General features: G+C 43.6%; 17 non-coding genes across 17 annotated transcripts; all 17 read right to left on the reverse strand.

Moving 5' to 3' along the window:
• Positions 1 to 525: 525 nt before the first annotated feature.
• On the reverse strand, positions 526 to 598 carry trnat-ugu (transfer RNA threonine (anticodon UGU)). Its single transcript has one exon. It is a non-coding gene; the product is annotated as a tRNA-Thr (tRNA).
• A 587-nt stretch (positions 599 to 1185) lies between these two features.
• Positions 1186 to 1258, reverse strand: trnat-ugu (transfer RNA threonine (anticodon UGU)). Its single transcript has one exon. It is a non-coding gene; the product is annotated as a tRNA-Thr (tRNA).
• Positions 1259 to 2310: 1052 nt separating this feature from the next.
• Positions 2311 to 2383, reverse strand: trnat-cgu (transfer RNA threonine (anticodon CGU)). The gene has a single exon. It is a non-coding gene; the product is annotated as a tRNA-Thr (tRNA).
• Positions 2384 to 2975: 592 nt separating this feature from the next.
• trnat-ugu (transfer RNA threonine (anticodon UGU)) lies at positions 2976 to 3048 on the reverse strand. The gene has a single exon. It is a non-coding gene; the product is annotated as a tRNA-Thr (tRNA).
• Positions 3049 to 3640: 592 nt separating this feature from the next.
• Positions 3641 to 3713, reverse strand: trnat-agu (transfer RNA threonine (anticodon AGU)). Its single transcript has one exon. It is a non-coding gene; the product is annotated as a tRNA-Thr (tRNA).
• Positions 3714 to 4306: 593 nt separating this feature from the next.
• Positions 4307 to 4379, reverse strand: trnat-ugu (transfer RNA threonine (anticodon UGU)). Its single transcript has one exon. It is a non-coding gene; the product is annotated as a tRNA-Thr (tRNA).
• Positions 4380 to 4971: 592 nt separating this feature from the next.
• trnat-agu (transfer RNA threonine (anticodon AGU)) lies at positions 4972 to 5044 on the reverse strand. Its single transcript has one exon. It is a non-coding gene; the product is annotated as a tRNA-Thr (tRNA).
• A 593-nt stretch (positions 5045 to 5637) lies between these two features.
• Positions 5638 to 5710, reverse strand: trnat-ugu (transfer RNA threonine (anticodon UGU)). Its single transcript has one exon. It is a non-coding gene; the product is annotated as a tRNA-Thr (tRNA).
• Positions 5711 to 6302: 592 nt separating this feature from the next.
• Positions 6303 to 6375, reverse strand: trnat-agu (transfer RNA threonine (anticodon AGU)). The gene has a single exon. It is a non-coding gene; the product is annotated as a tRNA-Thr (tRNA).
• Positions 6376 to 6976: 601 nt separating this feature from the next.
• Positions 6977 to 7049, reverse strand: trnat-agu (transfer RNA threonine (anticodon AGU)). Its single transcript has one exon. It is a non-coding gene; the product is annotated as a tRNA-Thr (tRNA).
• A 593-nt stretch (positions 7050 to 7642) lies between these two features.
• trnat-ugu (transfer RNA threonine (anticodon UGU)) lies at positions 7643 to 7715 on the reverse strand. Its single transcript has one exon. It is a non-coding gene; the product is annotated as a tRNA-Thr (tRNA).
• Positions 7716 to 8302: 587 nt separating this feature from the next.
• On the reverse strand, positions 8303 to 8375 carry trnat-ugu (transfer RNA threonine (anticodon UGU)). The gene has a single exon. It is a non-coding gene; the product is annotated as a tRNA-Thr (tRNA).
• Positions 8376 to 9427: 1052 nt separating this feature from the next.
• trnat-cgu (transfer RNA threonine (anticodon CGU)) lies at positions 9428 to 9500 on the reverse strand. Its single transcript has one exon. It is a non-coding gene; the product is annotated as a tRNA-Thr (tRNA).
• A 592-nt stretch (positions 9501 to 10092) lies between these two features.
• On the reverse strand, positions 10093 to 10165 carry trnat-agu (transfer RNA threonine (anticodon AGU)). The gene has a single exon. It is a non-coding gene; the product is annotated as a tRNA-Thr (tRNA).
• A 593-nt stretch (positions 10166 to 10758) lies between these two features.
• Positions 10759 to 10831, reverse strand: trnat-ugu (transfer RNA threonine (anticodon UGU)). The gene has a single exon. It is a non-coding gene; the product is annotated as a tRNA-Thr (tRNA).
• Positions 10832 to 11432: 601 nt separating this feature from the next.
• On the reverse strand, positions 11433 to 11505 carry trnat-agu (transfer RNA threonine (anticodon AGU)). Its single transcript has one exon. It is a non-coding gene; the product is annotated as a tRNA-Thr (tRNA).
• Positions 11506 to 12093: 588 nt separating this feature from the next.
• On the reverse strand, positions 12094 to 12166 carry trnat-agu (transfer RNA threonine (anticodon AGU)). Its single transcript has one exon. It is a non-coding gene; the product is annotated as a tRNA-Thr (tRNA).
• Positions 12167 to 22011: the final 9845 nt, after the last annotated feature.

The following is a 22011-nucleotide window of genomic DNA, read 5'->3' on the forward strand; positions in this document are numbered from 1 at the left end:
TCGTTTTTTTAAAGTATGTTTCCTGATCATAGCGGCTTGGAGCCCATCCATCCATCCATTTTCTGTACCGCTTTGTCCCCACGGGGGTCGCGGGCATGCTGGAGCCTATCCCAGCAGTCATCGGGCAGTAGGCGGGGGACACCCCGGACCGGTTGCCAGCCGATCGCAGGGCACACAGAGACGAACAAACATCCGTCCTCGCACTCACACCTAGGTGCAAAAAATTGGAGTGCTCAATCAGCCTATCAAGCATGTTTTTAGTATGTGGGAGGAAACCGGAGTTTCCGGAGGAAACCCACGCGGGCTCGGGGAGAACATGCAAACTCCACACAGGGAGGGTCGGATGTGGAATCAAAACGGCACCCTCTGAACTGTGAGGCGGAGGTGCTAATCAGTGCACCACCTTGATGCCGAAAACAAAAAGAATTAATAACACAACTGCTGCTCACCAGAACCATGGTGAACATCTATATAGTTCCACCCTCAGCTGTTATTAATCCAACTCACATAACTAACAATGATATCAGGCCTCGGCGAGAATTGAACTCACAACCCCTGGTTTACAAGACCAGTGCTCTAACCATTGAGCTACAAGGCCTAGCTACAAAACTATGCAGTTATAATATCAACAAAATATTACAGAAACAAAATTTAAGTAGGAATCGTTGCATTTCTAAAGTATGTTTGCTGATCATAGTGGCTTGGAGCCCATCTATCCATCCATTTTCTGTACCGCTTTGTCCCCACGGGGGTCGCGGGCGTGCTGGAGCCTATCCCAGCGGTCGTCGGGCAGTAGGCGGGGGACACTCTGAACCGGTTGCCAGCCAATCGCAGGGCACACAGAGACAAACAACCATCCACACTCGCACTCACACCTAGGTGCAAAAAATTGCTCAATCAGCCTATCAAGCATTTTTTTGGGATGTGGGAGGAAACCGGAGTGCCTGGAGGAAACCCACGTGGGCTCGGGGAGAACATGCAAACTCCACACAGGGAGGGTCGGATGTGGAATCAAAACGGCACCCTCTGAACTGTGAGGCGGAGGTGCTAATCAGTGCACCACCTTGCTGCCGAAAACAAAAAGAATTAATAACACAACTGCTGCTCACCAGAACCATGGTGAACATCTATGTAGTTCCACCCTCAGCTATTATTAATCCAACTCACATAACTAACAACGATATCAGGCCTCGGCGAGAATTGAACTCACAACCCCTGGTTTACAAGACCAGTGCTCTAACCATTGAGCTACAAGGCCTAGCTACAAAACTATGCAGTTATAATATCAGCAAAATATTACAGAAACAAAATTTAAGTAGCAATCGTTGCATTTCTAAAGTATGTTTGCTGATCATAGTGGCTTGGAGCCCATCTATCCATCCATTTTCTGTACCGCTTTGTCCCCACGGGGGTCGCGGGCGTGCTAGAGCCTATCCCAGCGGTCCTCGGGCATTAGGCGGGGGACACCCTGAACCGGTTGCCAGCCAATTGCAGGGCACACAGAGACGAACAATCATCCGCACTCGCACTCATACCTAGGGACAATTTAGAGTCTTCAATCGGCCTACCAAGCATGTTTTTGGGATGTGGGAGGAAACCGGAGTGCCCGGAGGAAAACCACGCGGGCTCGGGTAGAACATGCAAACTCCACACAGGGAGGGTCGGAGGTGGAATCAAACTGGTATCCTCTGAACTGTGAGGCGGACGTGCTAACAAGTGCACCACCTTGCTGCCGAAAACAAAAAGAATTAATAACACAACTGCTGCTCACCAGAACCATGGTGAACATCTATGTAGTTTCACCCTCAGCTTTTATTAATCCAACTGTTAGAGATGTTCTGACTCTAACTTATTTTGCAAGAACCACACGGAAGACAGTATGCCCTTTGAACACTTGCAAGTGGAGAGTTTGTTCGTTACTGTAGATACAGCAATGTTCGAACAAAGTCCGCCGTTGGATTCATGCAAGAGAGTATTTATTGAGAGAAGAAGGGTTGGGGTGAGAGTGGCCAAGGTGGGGGTGACATCTGGCCTGTTTGGTGGTCACCTAAGCAACTGGTCAATCAGTGCAGAGGGTCCCAGTTTATTGTTTTACGAGGTCGTGGAAATAAAACCTAGTGGAGCATCTAAACAAGGATGTTTCCACACCATTTGGAAAGTCTCAACAACTGAATGGTTAAAGTTTTCACGGTCAAGGAAAGGAAAAAGGTTCAAACAAAGTTCATCATTCTAGTCTACATCCCAACATAATCATACGATCAAGATAGTTTATAAACCCTAACACCAACTCACATAACTGAAGCTTTAATCAGGCCTCGGTGAGAATTGAACTCACAACCCCTGGTTTACGAGACCAGTGCTCTAACCATTGAGCTACAAGGCCAAGCTACATAAATTTGCAGTTATAATATCAGCAAAATATTACAGAAACAAAATTTACGAAAGGCATAATCGTTACATTTTTAAAGTAGGTTTGCTGATCATAGTGGCTTGGAGCCCATCCATCCATTTTCTGTACCGCTTTGTCCCCACAGGGGTCGCGGGCATGCTGGAGCCTATCCCAGCAGTCATCGGGCAGTAGGCGGGGGACACCCCGAACCGGTTGCCAGCCGATCGCAGGGCACACAGAGACGAACAACCATCCGTACTCGCACTCACACCTAGGTGCAAAAATGTGGAGTGCTCAATCAGCCTATCAAGCATGTTTTTAGTATGTGGGAGGAAACCGGAGTGCCCGGAGGAAACCCATGCGGGCTCTGGGAGAACATGCAAACTCCACACAGGGAGGGTCGGATGTGGAATCAAAACGGCACCCTCTGAACTGTGAGGCGGAGGTGCTAATCAGTGCACCACCTTGCTGCCGAAAACAAAAAGAATTAATAACACAATTGCTGCTCACCAGAACTATGGTGAACATCTATGTAGTTCCACCCTCAGCTATTATTAATCCAACTCACATAACTAACAATGATATCAGGCCTCGGCGAGAATTGAACTCACAACCCCTGGTTTACAAGACCAGTGCTCTAACCATTGAGCTACAAGGCCTAGCTACAAAACAATGCAGTTATAATATCAACAAAATATTACAGAAACAAAATTTAAGTAGCAATCGTTGCATTTCTAAAGTATGTTTGCTGATCATAGTGGCTTGGAGCCCATCTATCCATCCATTTTCTGTACCGCTTTGTCCCCACGGGGGTCGCGGGCGTGCTGGAGCCTATCCCAGCGGTCGTCGGGCAGTAGGCGGGGGACACTCTGAACCGGTTGCCAGCCAATCGCAGGGCACACAGAGACAAACAACCATCCACACTCGCACTCACACCTAGGTGCAAAAAATTGGAGTCCTCAATCAGCCTATCAAGCATTTTTTTGGGATGTGGGAGGAAACCGGAGTGCCCGGAGGAAACCCACGTGGGCTCGGGGAGAACATGCAAACTCCACACAGGGAGGGTCGGAGGTGGAATCAAACCGGTACCCTCTGAACTGTGAGGCGGACGTGCTAACAAGTGTACCACCTTGCTGCCGAAAACAAAATTAATTAATAACACAACTGCTGCTCACCAGAACCATGGTGAACATCTATGTAGTTTCACCCTCAGATATTATTAATCCAACTCACATAACAAATGTTTTAATCAGGCCTCAGTGAGAATCGAACTCACAACCCCTGGTTTACTAGACCAGTGCTCTAACCATTGAGCTACAAGGCCTGGCCACAAACATGTGAAGTTATAATCTCAGGAAAATATTACAGAAACAAAATTTACGAAAGGCATAATCGTTTTTTTTAAGTATGTTTCCTGATCATAGCGGCTTGGAGCCCATCCATCCATCCATTTTTTGTACCGATTTGTCCCCACGGGGGTTGCGGGCATGCTGGAGCCTATCCCAGCAGTCATTGGGCAGTAGGCGGGGGACACCCCGGACCGGTTGCCAGCCGATCGCAGGGCACACAGAGACGAACAAACATCCGTCCTCGCACTCACACCTAGGTGCAAAAAATTGGAGTGCTCAATCAGCCTATCAAGCATGTTTTTAGTATGTGGGAGGAAACCGGAGTGCCCGGAGGAAACCCACGCGGGCTCGGGGAGAACATGCAAACTCCACACAGGGAGGGTCGGATGTGGAATCAAAACGGCACCCTCTGAACTGTGAGGCGGAGAAGCTAATCAGTGCACCACCTTGCTGCCGAAAACAAAAAGAATTAATAACACAACTGCTGCTCACCAGAACCATGGTGAACATCTATGTAGTTCCACCCTCAGCTATTATTAATCCAACTCACATAACTAACAATGATATTAGGCCTCGGCGAGAATTGAACTCACAACCCCTGGTTTACAAGACCAGTGCTCTAACCATTGAGCTACAAGGCCTAGCTACAAAACTATGCAGTTATAATATCAACAAAATATTACAGAAACAAAATTTAAGTAGCAATCGTTGCATTTCTAAAGTATGTTTGCTGATCATAGTGGCTTGGAGCCCATCTATCCATCCATTTTCTGTACCGCTTTGTCCCCACGGGGGTCGCGGGCGTGCTGGAGCCTATCCCAGCGGTCGTCGGGCAGTAGGCGGGGGACACTCTGAACCGGTTGCCAGCCAATCGCAGGGCACACAGAGACAAACAACCATCCACACTCGCACTCACACCTAGGTGCAAAAAATTGGAGTCCTCAATCAGCCTATCAAGCATTTTTTTGGGATGTGGGAGGAAACCGGAGTGCCCGGAGGAAACCCACGTGGGCTCGGGGAGAACATGCAAACTCCACACAGGGAGGGTCGGAGGTGGAATCAAACCGGTACCCTCTGAACTGTGAGGCGGACGTGCTAACAAGTGTACCACCTTGCTGCCGAAAACAAAATTAATTAATAACACAACTGCTGCTCACCAGAACCATGGTGAACATCTATGTAGTTTCACCCTCAGATATTATTAATCCAACTCACATAACAAATGTTTTAATCAGGCCTCAGTGAGAATCGAACTCACAACCCCTGGTTTACTAGACCAGTGCTCTAACCATTGAGCTACAAGGCCTGGCCACAAACATGTGAAGTTATAATCTCAGGAAAATATCACAGAAACAAAATTTACGAAAGGCATAATCGTTTTTTTTAAGTATGTTTCCTGATCATAGCGGCTTGGAGCCCATCCATCCATCCATTTTTTGTACCGATTTGTCCCCACGGGGGTTGCGGGCATGCTGGAGCCTATCCCAGCAGTCATTGGGCAGTAGGCGGGGGACACCCCGGACCGGTTGCCAGCCGATCGCAGGGCACACAGAGACGAACAAACATCCGTCCTCGCACTCACACCTAGGTGCAAAAAATTGGAGTGCTCAATCAGCCTATCAAGCATGTTTTTAGTATGTGGGAGGAAACCGGAGTGCCCGGAGGAAACCCACGCGGGCTCGGGGAGAACATGCAAACTCCACACAGGGAGGGTCGGATGTGGAATCAAAACGGCACCCTCTGAACTGTGAGGCGGAGAAGCTAATCAGTGCACCACCTTGCTGCCGAAAACAAAAAGAATTAATAACACAACTGCTGCTCACCAGAACCATGGTGAACATCTATGTAGTTCCACCCTCAGCTATTATTAATCCAACTCACATAACTAACAATGATATTAGGCCTCGGCGAGAATTGAACTCACAACCCCGGGTTTACAAGACCAGTGCTCTAACCATTGAGCTACAAGGCCTAGCTACAAAACTATGCAGTTATAATATCAACAAAATATTACAGAAACAAAATTTAAGTAGCAATCGTTGCATTTCTAAAGTATGTTTGCTGATCATAGTGGCTTGGAGCCCATCTATCCATCCATTTTCTGTACCGCTTTGTCCCCACGGGGGTCGCGGGCGTGCTGGAGCCTATCCCAGCGGTCGTCGGGCAGTAGGCGGGGGACACTCTGAACCGGTTGCCAGCCAATCGCAGGGCACACAGAGACAAACAACCATCCACACTCGCACTCACACCTAGGTGCAAAAAATTGGAGTGCTCAATCAGCCTATCAAGCATTTTTTTGGGATGTGGGAGGAAACCGGAGTGCCCGGAGGAAACCCACGTGGGCTCGGGGAGAACATGCAAACTCCACACAGGGAGGGTCGGAGGTGGAATCAAACCGGTACCCTCTGAACTGTGAGGCGGACGTGCTAACAAGTGTACCACCTTGCTGCCGAAAACAAAATTAATTAATAACACAACTGCTGCTCACCAGAACCATGGTGAACATCTATGTAGTTTCACCCTCAGATATTATTAATCCAACTCACATAACAAATGTTTTAATCAGGCCTCAGTGAGAATTGAACTCACAACCCCTGGTTTACTAGACCAGTGCTCTAACCATTGAGCTACAAGGCCTGACCACAAACATGTGAAGTTATAATCTCAGGAAAATATTACAGAAACAAAATTTACGAAAGGCATAATCGTTTTTTTTAAGTATGTTTCCTGATCATAGCGGCTTGGAGCCCATCCATCCATCCATCCATCCATTTTTTGTACCGATTTGTCCCCACGGGGGTCGCGGGCATGCTGGAGCCTATCCCAGCAGTCATCGGGCAGTAGGCGGGGGACACCCCGGACCGGTTGCCAGCCGATCGCAGGGCACACAGAGACGAACAAACATCCGTCCTCGCACTCACACCTAGGTGCAAAAAATTGGAGTGCTCAATCAGCCTATCAAGCATGTTTTTAGTATGTGGGAGGAAACCGGAGTGCCCGGAGGAAACCCACGTGGGCTCGGGGAGAACATGCAAACTCCACACAGGGAGGGTCGGAGGTGGAATCAAACCGGTACCCTCTGAACTGTGAGGCGGACGTGCTAACAAGTGTACCACCTTGCTGCCGAAAACAAAATTAATTAATAACACAACTGCTGCTCACCAGAACCATGGTGAACATCTATGTAGTTTCACCCTCAGATATTATTAATCCAACTCACATAACAAATGTTTTAATCAGGCCTCAGTGAGAATTGAACTCACAACCCCTGGTTTACTAGACCAGTGCTCTAACCATTGAGCTACAAGGCCTGGCCACAAACATGTGAAGTTATAATCTCAGGAAAATATTACAGAAACAAAATTTACGAAAGGTATAATCGTTTTTTTAAAGTATGTTTCCTGATCATAGCGGCTTGGAGCCCATCCATCCATCCATTTTCTGTACCGCTTTGTCCCCACGGGGGTCGCGGGCATGCTGGAGCCTATCCCAGCAGTCATCGGGCAGTAGGCGGGGGACACCCCGGACCGGTTGCCAGCCGATCGCAGGGCACACAGAGACGAACAAACATCCGTCCTCGCACTCACACCTAGGTGCAAAAAATTGGAGTGCTCAATCAGCCTATCAAGCATGTTTTTAGTATGTGGGAGGAAACCGGAGTGCCCGGAGGAAACCCACGCGGGCTCGGGGAGAACATGCAAACTCCACACAGGGAGGGTCGGATGTGAAATCAAAACGGCACCCTCTGAACTGTGAGGCGGAGGTGCTAATCAGTGCACCACCTTGATGCCGAAAACAAAAAGAATTAATAACACAACTGCTGCTCACCAGAACCATGGTGAACATCTATGTAGTTCCACCCTCAGCTGTTATTAATCCAACTCACATAACTAACAATGATATCAGGCCTCGGCGAGAATTGAACTCACAACCCCTGGTTTACAAGACCAGTGCTCTAACCATTGAGCTACAAGGCCTAGCTACAAAACTATGCAGTTATAATATCAACAAAATATTACAGAAACAAAATTTAAGTAGGAATCGTTGCATTTCTAAACTATGTTTGCTGATCATAGTGGCTTGGAGCCCATCTATCCATCCATTTTCTGTACCGCTTTGTCCCCACGGGGGTCGCGGGCGTGCTGGAGCCTATCCCAGCGGTCGTCGGGCAGTAGGCGGGGGACACTCTGAACCGGTTGCCAGCCAATCGCAGGGCACACAGAGACAAACAACCATCCACACTCGCACTCACACCTAGGTGCAAAAAATTGCTCAATCAGCCTATCAAGCATTTTTTTGGGATGTGGGAGGAAACCGGAGTGCCTGGAGGAAACCCACGTGGGCTCGGGGAGAACATGCAAACTCCACACAGGGAGGGTCGGATGTGGAATCAAAACGGCACCCTCTGAACTGTGAGGCGGAGGTGCTAATCAGTGCACCACCTTGCTGCCGAAAACAAAAAGAATTAATAACACAACTGCTGCTCACCAGAACCATGGTGAACATCTATGTAGTTCCACCCTCAGCTATTATTAATCCAACTCACATAACTAACAACGATATCAGGCCTCGGCGAGAATTGAACTCACAACCCCTGGTTTACAAGACCAGTGCTCTAACCATTGAGCTACAAGGCCTAGCTACAAAACTATGCAGTTATAATATCAGCAAAATATTACAGAAACAAAATTTAAGTAGCAATCGTTGCATTTCTAAAGTATGTTTGCTGATCATAGTGGCTTGGAGCCCATCTATCCATCCATTTTCTGTACCGCTTTGTCCCCACGGGGGTCGCGGGCGTGCTAGAGCCTATCCCAGCGGTCCTCGGGCATTAGGCGGGGGACACCCTGAACCGGTTGCCAGCCAATCGCAGGGCACACAGAGACGAACAATCATCCGCACTCGCACTCATACCTAGGGACAATTTAGAGTCTTCAATCGGCCTACCAAGCATGTTTTTGGGATGTGGGAGGAAACCGGAGTGCCCGGAGGAAAACCACGCGGGCTCGGGTAGAACATGCAAACTCCACACAGGGAGGGTCGGAGGTGGAATCAAACTGGTATCCTCTGAACTGTGAGGCGGACGTGCTAACAAGTGCACCACCTTGCTGCCGAAAACAAAAAGAATTAATAACACAACTGCTGCTCACCAGAACCATGGTGAACATCTATGTAGTTTCACCCTCAGCTTTTATTAATCCAACTGTTAGAGATGTTCTGACTCTAACTTATTTTGCAAGAACCACACGGAAGACAGTATGCCCTTTGAACACTTGCAAGTGGAGAGTTTGTTCGTTACTGTAGATACAGCAATGTTCGAACAAAGTCCGCCGTTGGATTCATGCAAGAGAGTATTTATTGAGAGAAGAAGGGTTGGGGTGAGAGTGGCCAAGGTGGGGGTGACATCTGGCCTGTTTGGTGGTCACCTAAGCAACTGGTCAATCAGTGCAGAGGGTCCCAGTTTATTGTTTTACGAGGTCGTGGAAATAAAACCTAGTGGAGCATCTAAACAAGGATGTTTCCACACCATTTGGAAAGTCTCAACAACTGAATGGTTAAAGTTTTCACGGTCAAGGAAAGGAAAAAGGTTCAAACAAAGTTCATCATTCTAGTCTACATCCCAACATAATCATACGGTCAAGATAGTTTATAAACCCTAACACCAACTCACATAACTGAAGCTTTAATCAGGCCTCGGTGAGAATTGAACTCACAACCCCTGGTTTACGAGACCAGTGCTCTAACCATTGAGCTACAAGGCCTAGCTACAAAAATTTGCAGTTATAATATCAGCAAAATATTACAGAAACAAAATTTACGAAAGGCATAATCGTTACATTTTTAAAGTAGGTTTGCTGATCATAGTGGCTTGGAGCCCATCCATCCATTTTCTGTACCGCTTTGTCCCCACAGGGGTCGCGGGCATGCTGGAGCCTATCCCAGCAGTCATCGGGCAGTAGGCGGGGGACACCCCGAACCGGTTGCCAGCCGATCGCAGGGCACACAGAGACGAACAACCATCCACACTCGCACTCACACCTAGGTGCAAAAAATTGGAGTCCTCAATCAGCCTATCAAGCATTTTTTTGGGATGTGGGAGGAAACCGGAGTGCCCGGAGGAAACCCACGTGGGCTCGGGGAGAACATGCAAACTCCACACAGGGAGGGTCGGAGGTGGAATCAAACCGGTACCCTCTGAACTGTGAGGCGGACGTGCTAACAAGTGTACCACCTTGCTGCCGAAAACAAAATTAATTAATAACACAACTGCTGCTCACCAGAACCATGGTGAACATCTATGTAGTTTCACCCTCAGATATTATTAATCCAACTCACATAACAAATGTTTTAATCAGGCCTCAGTGAGAATCGAACTCACAACCCCTGGTTTACTAGACCAGTGCTCTAACCATTGAGCTACAAGGCCTGGCCACAAACATGTGAAGTTATAATCTCAGGAAAATATTACAGAAACAAAATTTACGAAAGGCATAATCGTTTTTTTTAAGTATGTTTCCTGATCATAGCGGCTTGGAGCCCATCCATCCATCCATTTTTTGTACCGATTTGTCCCCACGGGGGTTGCGGGCATGCTGGAGCCTATCCCAGCAGTCATTGGGCAGTAGGCGGGGGACACCCCGGACCGGTTGCCAGCCGATCGCAGGGCACACAGAGACGAACAAACATCCGTCCTCGCACTCACACCTAGGTGCAAAAAATTGGAGTGCTCAATCAGCCTATCAAGCATGTTTTTAGTATGTGGGAGGAAACCGGAGTGCCCGGAGGAAACCCACGCGGGCTCGGGGAGAACATGCAAACTCCACACAGGGAGGGTCGGATGTGGAATCAAAACGGCACCCTCTGAACTGTGAGGCGGAGAAGCTAATCAGTGCACCACCTTGCTGCCGAAAACAAAAAGAATTAATAACACAACTGCTGCTCACCAGAACCATGGTGAACATCTATGTAGTTCCACCCTCAGCTATTATTAATCCAACTCACATAACTAACAATGATATTAGGCCTCGGCGAGAATTGAACTCACAACCCCGGGTTTACAAGACCAGTGCTCTAACCATTGAGCTACAAGGCCTAGGTATTATATGAGATATTATATGCAGTTATAATATCAACAAAATATTACAGAAACAAAATTTAAGTAGCAATCGTTGCATTTCTAAAGTATGTTTGCTGATCATAGTGGCTTGGAGCCCATCTATCCATCCATTTTCTGTACCGCTTTGTCCCCACGGGGGTCGCGGGCGTGCTGGAGCCTATCCCAGCGGTCGTCGGGCAGTAGGCGGGGGACACTCTGAACCGGTTGCCAGCCAATCGCAGGGCACACAGAGACAAACAACCATCCACACTCGCACTCACACCTAGGTGCAAAAAATTGGAGTGCTCAATCAGCCTATCAAGCATTTTTTTGGGATGTGGGAGGAAACCGGAGTGCCCGGAGGAAACCCACGTGGGCTCGGGGAGAACATGCAAACTCCACACAGGGAGGGTCGGAGGTGGAATCAAACCGGTACCCTCTGAACTGTGAGGCGGACGTGCTAACAAGTGTACCACCTTGCTGCCGAAAACAAAATTAATTAATAACACAACTGCTGCTCACCAGAACCATGGTGAACATCTATGTAGTTTCACCCTCAGATATTATTAATCCAACTCACATAACAAATGTTTTAATCAGGCCTCAGTGAGAATTGAACTCACAACCCCTGGTTTACTAGACCAGTGCTCTAACCATTGAGCTACAAGGCCTGGCTACACAAATACACAGTTAAAATATCCCCAAAATGGTACAGAAACAAAATTTACGAAGCAATCATTCCATTTCTAAAGTATGTTTGCTGATCATAGTGGCTTGGAGCCCATCTATCCATCCATTTTCTGTACCGCTTTGACCCCACGGGGGTCGCGGGCGTGCTTGAGCCTATCTCAGCGGTCGTCGGGCAGTAGGCGGGGGACACTCTGAACCGGTTGCCAGCCAATCGCAGGGCACACAGAGACGAACAATCATCCGCACTCGCACTCACACCTAGGTGCAAAAAAGTGGAGTGCTCAATCAGCCTATCAAACATGTTTTTGGGGTGTGGGAGGAAACCGGAGTGCCCGGAGGAAACCCACGCGGGCTCGGGGAGAACATGCAAACTCCACACAGGGAGGGTCGGAGGTGGAATCAAACCGGCACCCTCTGAACTGTGAGGCGGACGTGCTAACCAGTGAACCACCTTGCTGCCGAAAACAAAAAGAATAACACATCTGCTGGTCACCAGAACCACGGTGAACATCTATGTAGTTTCACTCTCAGCCATTATTAATCCAACTCACATAACAAATGTTTTTATCAGGCCTCGGTGAGAATTGAACTCACAACCCCTGGTCTACTAGACCAGTGGTCTAACCATTGAGCTACAAGGCCTAGATACACACTTATAGAGTTACAATATTGGCAAAATATTACAGAAACAAAATTTACAAAAAGCATAATAGTTGCATTTTTAAAGTATGTTTGCTGATCATAGTGGCTTGGAGCCCATTTCACCCTAATTTGGTGTTGACACTTGGAACAATTTAAGTCTTCAATTAACTCACCATGCATGTTTTGGTGTACAACAACAACAAAAAAACTCACTCACGTAGGGGCAGAACATTCAAACTCCACACAGGTGTGCCCGAGCGAGATTTGAACTCAGAACCTCTCAGTTGTGAGCCAGACCACTAACACCCCAAAACTCTTGGCTATACCGCTTCTCTCAAACATTATTAATATCAGTTTTATGACACTGGTTACTGAGCAGTGGAACTCATCCAGCTCTAAAATTTTACACCTTAGCAAGCTCATTGAGTTCCCTTCAGACAGATGTCTTCCCAGATTCCCACAGACGCACATCGTCTACTGAAATAGTCACCTCCTGCACGCTGCCTCCCAGTACAGCACGTTCGGTGGATGCTTGGCGTGACTGCTGAACGTCACCCCTTGGCTCCAAATGAAACATCACGTAGTTTGAAATGAGATCCAAACAAATGAATGAAAAATGGACTCGCTCTCATTTCAGGCTCCGTGAGGTCACATCTCAACCGGCGAGCCTGTGCGACGTCCCTCCAAATCAAATATACGGCTGAAAACAATAGGAAATTTGAATTAGTAAGTCTGGGTCTCAAACACGACTATTATCCAAATCAAACCAACAAAGGAGTTCCATCCAGCAGTCAGTTTTCTTTAGAAAAGTGGTCAAATGGAATTCTTCCCATCCTTTTGGCTTTTGTAATCCTGGAGAGAATCTGCTTTATATCAAAGTGGGAAATGGAACACTTTTTTTTTTCATAGATTATTCACCAGAAAATCAAAGACAGTTTATTTTTATATGCTTGTATGAGATGAATGAAGCCAGGCCATGGGTAGAAAACTGGTTCGCCTGTGAAGCAAGACTTGAGCTAGTAGTGTCAAAGAGGGGTTCATCTTTCAAAGCATTACATGCACAACACATTTTTGTACTACCCAGGTTTATAATCACAGACAGCTCTATCTTCACCAAATAATGCGTATAAATTTATTTTTTTATTTTTTTTTTTTTTTTTATTTATTCATTATTATTTATTTATTTATTTATTTATTTATTTATTTATTTATTTTTTATTTATTCGTTCGTTTATGTATTTATTTATTTATGTATTTATTTATTTATTTAGTTGGGTCTGGTATGGCTTTTGGACTATCAATCATGAAAATGTTTGGATGAAATAATTTCTTGACACATTATCACAAATACATGTCTATAAATTACTGTGCAAAAATGTTCCCCAAATGGTCGAGTTATATGGTATAGCAAGTTCATTTTCTTCTGTCACTTTAGGAGAATGACATTGGCTGAATCAGGCAAACAACTCTAAAATTGTTTGTGGGACTTGGAAGAGGCCACGAATATGCTTGGTTTAACTGTTGCTCACAATGGAGGATTTTTTTTTTTTTTCAGAAGTAAAAGTTTTTCATCAAGTTTGGGGTTTTAGGCACTTCCTTTTTTGGACTCAACCTCTGCAGCTTTTAAAAACACAATTTCACTCAATTTAAAAAAGAAAAGAAAAAAGATGCACAGTATGCCACAAAACACGAGTAACATTTTATCAAATGTGGTACAGAGACTTTCTCTCTCTAAACTCTCCAAAATATAAACAATGTCCAAACTCCATATTATTGCCGATATATATTTTTTTCTATTTCTAAACTATTGAAACTCTATCTAAATGCTGATCTGAAACGAACCCTCAACTCTCTATCTAAAATCCACAATTTGAATTGGGCCTGAGGTGTTTACATTGTTATCAAACTTCACAGCAATGTTTGAAGTCTGCACCACTCCCTCCCCCAGCCATGTGGTACAGTGTCATTTCCGTCTCATCCTCTTAAATGAATGATATGGGCTTTGTGGACACCATCCCTGTATTACTTGGCACATTTCATAACATCACTGTGAGATTGATTTCAATTGAGATTGGCTGCCGACTGCTGTAATTATTTGAATGTTAGCAAGAATTTAAACAGTATGTTTTGCTATTACCCATGGAAGAATGTTTAAAAACCAGACTCTTGATGTCTGGGATGGGACTTTGTTATTATAGTAAATACAGAAAGTCCTTGTTTTATACCAAGTGTCATTCTGCCAATTAGCATTTGGATACATGTGCTTTCTCTAAAAATGATACATTTCCCATCTGCCTTGACCTGTGGCTTTGTTGACTTTGTTTGGATCAGATTTAGTCTTATTGCATTGTCTTGCTGGTTGAAATATGGCCACCTCCACTTGTAAAATCCCCCTCGGTTGAGTATTTGGCCGCAATGCCAAACCGCATAAACGAGTAGGTGATGTCACGGTGGCTGGGTCCACTTGCCAATGCTTCTCAGATGCTCTTTTATTGCTTCTGTGAGGGCCCGGGAGAACACTTTGTCCAGTAAGGAGGAAGCACAGTGTGTGTCTGACTGGCCTATCTGATCCTCACGTGTTACATAAGCCCCTCGCACACAAGGTACCCCAATTGCGCCTGGCAGCCTCTGGATAAATATTCACACTTATTTTTGCATGTGCAAACTGTCTACGTAAATGTCAGCATAAAAACTGGTGCATCATGTGTTCACTGTGTTCACTCCTATAACGGCGCAAACACCCATTTTTACCTGCCCGTTTTTACCTTTCTACAAAAATACTATGAGACAGAAAACTCCATCCGTGCACATAATTAGACTGCTTTGCAGTAGACTTGCATCAAGCGTGAAAATTGTGGAATAGAACATAAAAGTTATGCAAACCCTCCAAATTTGAATTAATTGGGAGGATCGCCCTCTGACATTGCACACTATCTTGAACTTCAAAACCAAACCAGGAAAAACAAATTGTACGTATAATTAGAAAAAAAAATCTTGAACTCCAAAAATGCATGAAAATTTAAGCTTTTGAAATATTAGTCTGAAGCCTATACATTGTTGTTCCTTGTGTTAAGCACTTTGGTCATCTGGGTTGTTCTACAAATCAAGCTCAATGTCACAAATTATCTCTGTTTAAATCATAATTTTAGAGGTAAAAATACACTTGTCTTTGCACAAAAACGTTTGAGCTTTTCTTTCTTTTTCGTCTCAATATTGGCACAAAACCTCAGAGTCTTAACCTTCATTTTTTTGGGAAAAATATGCCAGAGTGAAAATATTAAAGTTGGATGGAAGTTTGTGAAAAGAAAATTTGGGAGAAGTGCATCTGAAGTCAAACAAAGCCTCAGCATCCATGCCTCTTAAGTCATGCAAAACCTCTCAATTTAAAGGTTCAAGTCTTTAATGTTGCACAAAACTATTGCAAAAATGTACCTCTCATGTTGGCGTTTTGAAACAAATATTTATGAAGAATATGCCTCAGAAATCTCTCAAAACCTTACGGTTCAAATTATGTTTTAGGTAAGTGGTAATGCCTCAAATGTTTGAATTGATCATTTTTAAAATGTAAAGGCTCTTAAGTTGAACCACATATTTTGAATGGTACAGTATTTGGATTGGTTTTTCAGTCTCACTTAAAACCACCCTCAAGATCGCTGAAGACATTTTAACCGCTGGATATCACAGCAAAGTGCTTTTGGGAATAATAATTGCGCAGAGAAAACAGGCTGACTTCCAGTCAGGTTAGTCTGAGATCCTCTGAGACCCTGAACACTGTTCTTATTACCCACCTGCCAAAGCCATGCAGACTATTATGCAACTGCTCACATTGGAGAAGAAACCATTTTGGCCATGACATCACTCCATGAGCTTCATGAGAAGGAATGCCCCGCAGAAGGGAGTACAACAATGTTAGTTTATCAGTGTTTGTTTTCTTGACTGTTCACACTGACCCTCGTGTCGTTCCAAACCGGGAAATTGTGGAACATGACAACAATCAGACACGGGGCCAAAGATATTGCTGATGCTTGCTGAAAAATCACCATTTGTTCTGAGCTGCTGCCAAAGAATCTGCTCCGCATTGAACCTTGATTACAAAAAGAAGCTCTGTACTTCGATGTCAGCCTCCTTGATAAAAACCAAACCACTACGGCCTCCTCGAAGGTATCATGTGTTCTGTGTCGGCACCTTGTTTCAAAAAGCACATTGCACATTTCATGAAACCACAAATTTGGAGAGAAATATGTTGAAGTCGCTTGAGGGAGCCAAAAAATGGCAAAGAAAGCAAATTGTGGTGACTTTCAGTCATTTATCATCAAACCTTTATTAACCTCTCAGGCAATATTTTTAGGTAACCATATCTTTTAGTTCAAATAAGTCTATCAAAACACACTTCTTTTAATATTGATTTTTGTGGCCCCACCTTGTTTTGGAATATGCAAAACAAAAAGTGCCCAAAGAAACCTCAGGGTAATTTTTTAATGCTCACTTATGTCAACCAACCTGATGATAAAAAAAAAAGAGGGGAAAAAAAGGAAAAGGAATCAAAACAACCTCCTGCAGGGCGTCACCTTTGCATAGTTGTGCGTCTGCAGATGTTGATGAAGTTACGTTGTGAAATGTGGTTGTTCACTTGATTCCTGGAAAGCACCATTGCAAGCAATCCAAAAACACCATGCGCCAGCACCCGATATGATTGGAAGCCTCAAATAAAGTCATTGTTGCTTTAGCTGCGGCATCTCGTCAAGCGTCAGCACTTTCTAGCCCCCTTCGAGTTTTAGCCGTTTACTCGCAACGTTATTCCCGTGATTGCGCTCAACTCAACTTTCATTTTGCGCCGACTTTTGGAAGAATCCAAGCTCCGTGACAGATTTTTCCATTGGCCTCTGTGGGAATTCCACTTGGAAGCAGCTAATTTTTGGCGCATTGCTCCGTGGATAGGTGTATGATCCAAATTTTCTCTTTGGCCTGTTGCTGCAGACTACTTCGAAAATGAGTGGAAAATCTCCGAAAAATGTAGACGATTCCGCTTACTCGGCAAATCGTCGTCATCTCAATAACCCAGGATTGAAGGTTGTTGTTTTGTTCCTTCAGTATTATCCTGGAACACTGCAGCCATACATTTTTTACAGCACTTGTCTTCATTAGGGTCGCTGGAGAGCTGGAGTCTATCCCAGCTGAATTTGGGCAAGAGACGTGAACACCCTGGTCTGGTCGCCAGACTGATTAGAAATCGGCAAACAGAATAACGTTGAGTTAAAATCAAGCAGACCTATGTTTTTTTTTTTTTTGGGGGGGGGGGGTTCTCAATAAGCAATCATTTTAACGTGTCACATGACGCTCCCATTCCATTAAAAAAACAAAAATTGAGTCCAAATTGGTGGACTACAAAATGGCTGCCATGGTCAACACCCATCTTGAAAAGTTTTCCCCCGCTCATATATCAATGTGCCACAAACAGGAAGGTAATATCATCAAACATTCCCATTTTGTTGCAGTTTAGCCATATAATTGGCCCAACCTTACATTCAAAATACGTACTTTTTAACATAATATAACTGTGATGTATATATGTACAGTCAATTATGGGGAGGCCCATATTATATAGCACTGACTGACTTTGTTACTAAGGGTCACAATCTTTACCAAATATCCAAAGTAGTGTGAGGTTTTTTTTAATGCATGACTAGAAACAACTCCATTGTAGCTATATTACACCCTATCTGTACTGTCCTGTTGGATGGCAATAAAGCCTCTGTTCAATCATAAAGTTAGTGTCAGTCTGCTAAGTAGTGCACCAGAAGTGGCGCGAATAGGTTTCAAAATAGGAGCAAGAAACAGGAAGCTTAGTGAAGGCAGTAAACTAGCAAGTCCGCAACGCAGTTAACTTACATAAAGTTATGTATACTAAGATAAAGACAGAATAATATAAACTAAGACACTACAAAGTCATGTGAGGTGAAGTAAACAAATATTTCAAAGAAAAGTAATGTAACATAACTTTTTCTGACAAAACATCATTAACTAAAGTAAACATACTTAACATACAGAATATAAAGTTAACTAGCTCAAACTTAGCCTGCAGAAAGGTCAAGTAATGAAACAATTGCCGAGGAAATTATGAAGATCCCTTAAGGAGAAATGACTTTTTTTTTTAACTTCTTCCTTATATGTGACCGTTAAAGATTCTTTGGATTCCAGTTTGAAAGATTAGAAATAAAAATCCCACAAGTTATGTCCAAATAGCAAGGTCACAGAAGGACAATCATAATTCAATGAATCTCCATTGACAGCACTAATGATCATTGGCACAGGTGTTGTGTGGGGACTCATCCGTGTTCATCGTGATCTGCTTTTTACGAGGTTCCTAAACCAAAAGGCACTTTGTCATCTGTTGGAGCTATGCTGGCATGCTCCCTCCTCGCACTTATTTGTTTGACAGGCTTCGCTTTGTTGAGTCATCCCAACGGCCCAGCACATCTGCGTCGTATAAATCAAACTCGTCACGACACAGAAAACCCCTCAACTTAGCACCACGAAGAGATAAAAGAAATACATCATTTGGAATGGCTAAATTCAAACCGAGTCCAAGGGGGATGCACCTGCAAAAGTATCCAGTTGTGTTTAAAGAAGAACTTCTTGGGAGCTACTTGACAAAAGAATTTCCGTGTTTTTTTTTCTCCACTAAACATCTGAGTGGTTACCATATTTATTAAAAAAAAAAAAAAATTAATAAAAAAAAAAAAACATTCTCTCGGTGGTCAGATGACATGCAAGAACACTGGTGGTGGTGTTATTGTTGCTTTTTAACCATAAACATCTGCTTGACTTGCTGACTCCAGAAACCAAAACTCAAGTTAAGCATTTTGAAAGCAAAAAGAGGATCAAAATGAACTGAAGAGTTTTCAAAGAATAGCTTTTAATGATGTTAAGGTTTAAAATGAGATACAACGTAAGTGACCTTTGTAGTTTTCAAAACATATTTCCCCATAGGAAATAATAGCAATTGAAATAAGGGTCAAACTGTAGAATTTTTACCTCTAACTGTAAATTTTGTTAAGTCAAAAGTAGTAGTCGTAAAAGGGTTTACTAAAGGTGGCACTTCTCTGGTCATTTTCATTCTAGTCTATTAGCCATCATGCTTTCAGCTACATATGCTTCATATGCACATTAGCATCTGCTTGGTAAATTTGAGTTGTAATATATATATATATATATATATATATATATATATATATATATATATATATATATATATATATATATATATATATATATATATATATATATATATATATTACAACTCAAAAGTATATATATGTAACAAATTAAGTAAATGTAGGTCCTTGTCAGATTAAGTAATCAGTAAAGTAACCGAGTTACTTTTAGAAGGTAACTGTGGCAACACCGAGCATTGTAGAGATAAGTGCAGTAAAAAAAAATTCTACGTCCATGCTTCCCACCACTTGAATAGAAACTGGGGTTATCAGCCTCTTCATGCATTTGTGTGTATTTTTCTTAGAGCTACAGTACACGCTCATGAATCATGCAGATTTTACAAGACACTTAACAAGAACATGCAAGGGGACCCGAGGCACAGAGCGTCTGCCTGCAGGCTCATTGAGACATCCACTGTCTCCCCTTCAGGCTATCATTAATGTCAAGTGAAGCACGACCGCAAAGCCAAACCATTCCCGACCAATTCGTTATGATGGCACATATTTTATTTTGTGCCGGTTGCCATGGATACCAGTTCTCCCATTTCAAACACAAGTGCCCTTTAAATGCTTGTCGATGCCGAATTAAAAATGCATGGTGGGAGATTGATGTGGCCTTCAGTTAAGTTGATGCATGGGCCTCTCCTGCGGTTTCATTTTCCTCAGCCACCACCCGAGTGCGAGAAGGATTTTGGAGAGTTAGGTCATCCAGTTAACAAAAAACAAAAAAATAACCCTCATAAACGCTGATCATGCAGATTTGAAGTCAACTTTGTTTCACACAAAAGGACTCATCTATACAATATGGAGGAGTCCCTTAGGGTCTAATGGGAGAACTGGTGCAGATCTTTTTATTTGGAAGCTTCCAAGGCCTCGCTTGATTATGGAAGCCTTCCTCTCTTTCTGCATTTCATCAAGACTGCGCCCAAACAGATTGTTGAAATCAGTTCTTAGCATCTTAAGTCTCTTCATGACCTGATGATTTTTGAGCACAGGAACAAGGACCAACCAGATAGCTTATCAGGATTATGCCTTTCCACTCGGTAAACCTTTGACCCGCCCCTAATCAGTGCAGATCCGGATAAAGGTACGGATTACAACTTGGCTAATGGTGTGGAATTGATTGTTAGTATTTTGAAACAAGACACAATTGAGTCAAAATTGAGCACACTGCCGATCTGCAACTAGCACAGGTGTTGTTGAGTCACTCCACTTCTCCTTCGTGTTCACAGAACTTCAGAACATTCAGAGAGAAATAATACTATCTATCCATCCTATCATTAATGTCTCAGGTGAACTGGAGCCTATTCCAGTTGACTTTGTGCAGGAGGCGATGTACTGCCTGTATTGGTTACTTGCTAGTCGCATTTATTCATTGATTCATTGGTCGACGGGTCTGCCTCACACTGCAGAGGCAGTGGGTTCGATTTCGGCTTCGTGTGGACTTTGAATGTTCTCCTCGTGCCAGTGTGGGTTTTCTGCAGGTACTCCAGGTTCCACAATCCAAAGACATGCATGGTAGGCTGATTGGCCACTCCGAATTGCCCTTAGGTGTGGGTTTGAATGTGAATATTTGTGCCCTGTGATTGGCTGACGACCAGTTGAGGGTGCCCCAACATACTGCCCGAAGTCAGTTGGGATCGGCTGCAGTGTGTCCGCGACTCTTGTGAAGAGGTTCAGAAAATAGATGGATGGATTATAGCAGTAACTTCCCTTTAGAAATATGAGAATACTTTACATTAAACGTTATCTGATTTTACGATGGTGACAGTTTGACGTTCCATGTTATCGAATTTATTGTGTTCTAACTTCCACTGTGAGTCTTTCAAGCAAACGCATGTTATGTAACATGTAATGTTATGATGACGTCTATGATACCATGTATGCATAGAGTAGGAATGTCAAAACGTTTTCCATTCAGGGCCACAAATGGAAAAATGGAAGATATTATGGGGACTACTTGTGTTTGAGCCTAAAACTAATTTAATATTCTGCATGTCAACATATACTAAGCAGTGAAACAAAGTTAAGCAGTCTCAGCTTTGTGTTTTTACCTTAAAAATGGAAAGTTTTGTAATGGTCTATGTAATTTTTAGTTATTAAATTCGTGTGATATCTTGTAATATTTGCATTTTTCATCATTTAAACAAATATTAGGCATTTTTTTATTCAATTATAATGACCCATTAGGATCATGGTACCTGGTAACATTGAACTTTTGTTTTATTTTTTATTTAAATTAAAAAAAGTGCTATCTATTAAAATTTTAACTTTATCTGATAACATTATCAAGCAGACTGTTAAAAATCTATATCTATAAAATTTTAAAAAATGGCCACGAGAAAAACTTTAGAGACCTCTAGTGTTGACAGCAATGTTATTACACCAATATGCTATTTTTCACACTATTCAGTTGTTTTGCTTATTATTCTGCGTCTTATATTTTATTTTTTTGCCTCCTGTGGGTCATCCAGCATCAACATTTTGTGCCATCCTTCTGAATCTTCTTTGAATCGATTTTGGAGGTTCAACTAAAAAGAAAAATAGACTGTTTACAGGGTTTAGGTCAATTTCCTTGCTTCTCATTTGTTTTTGTTCCTGCTGTGTGACTGACGCCATTGCAAGCAAACT

This window comes from Syngnathus leptorhynchus, chromosome 9 (genome assembly GCF_054491065.1).
Source record: "Syngnathus leptorhynchus isolate UIUO chromosome 9, UIUO_Slep, whole genome shotgun sequence".
NCBI lineage: Eukaryota > Metazoa > Chordata > Actinopteri > Syngnathiformes > Syngnathidae > Syngnathus > Syngnathus leptorhynchus.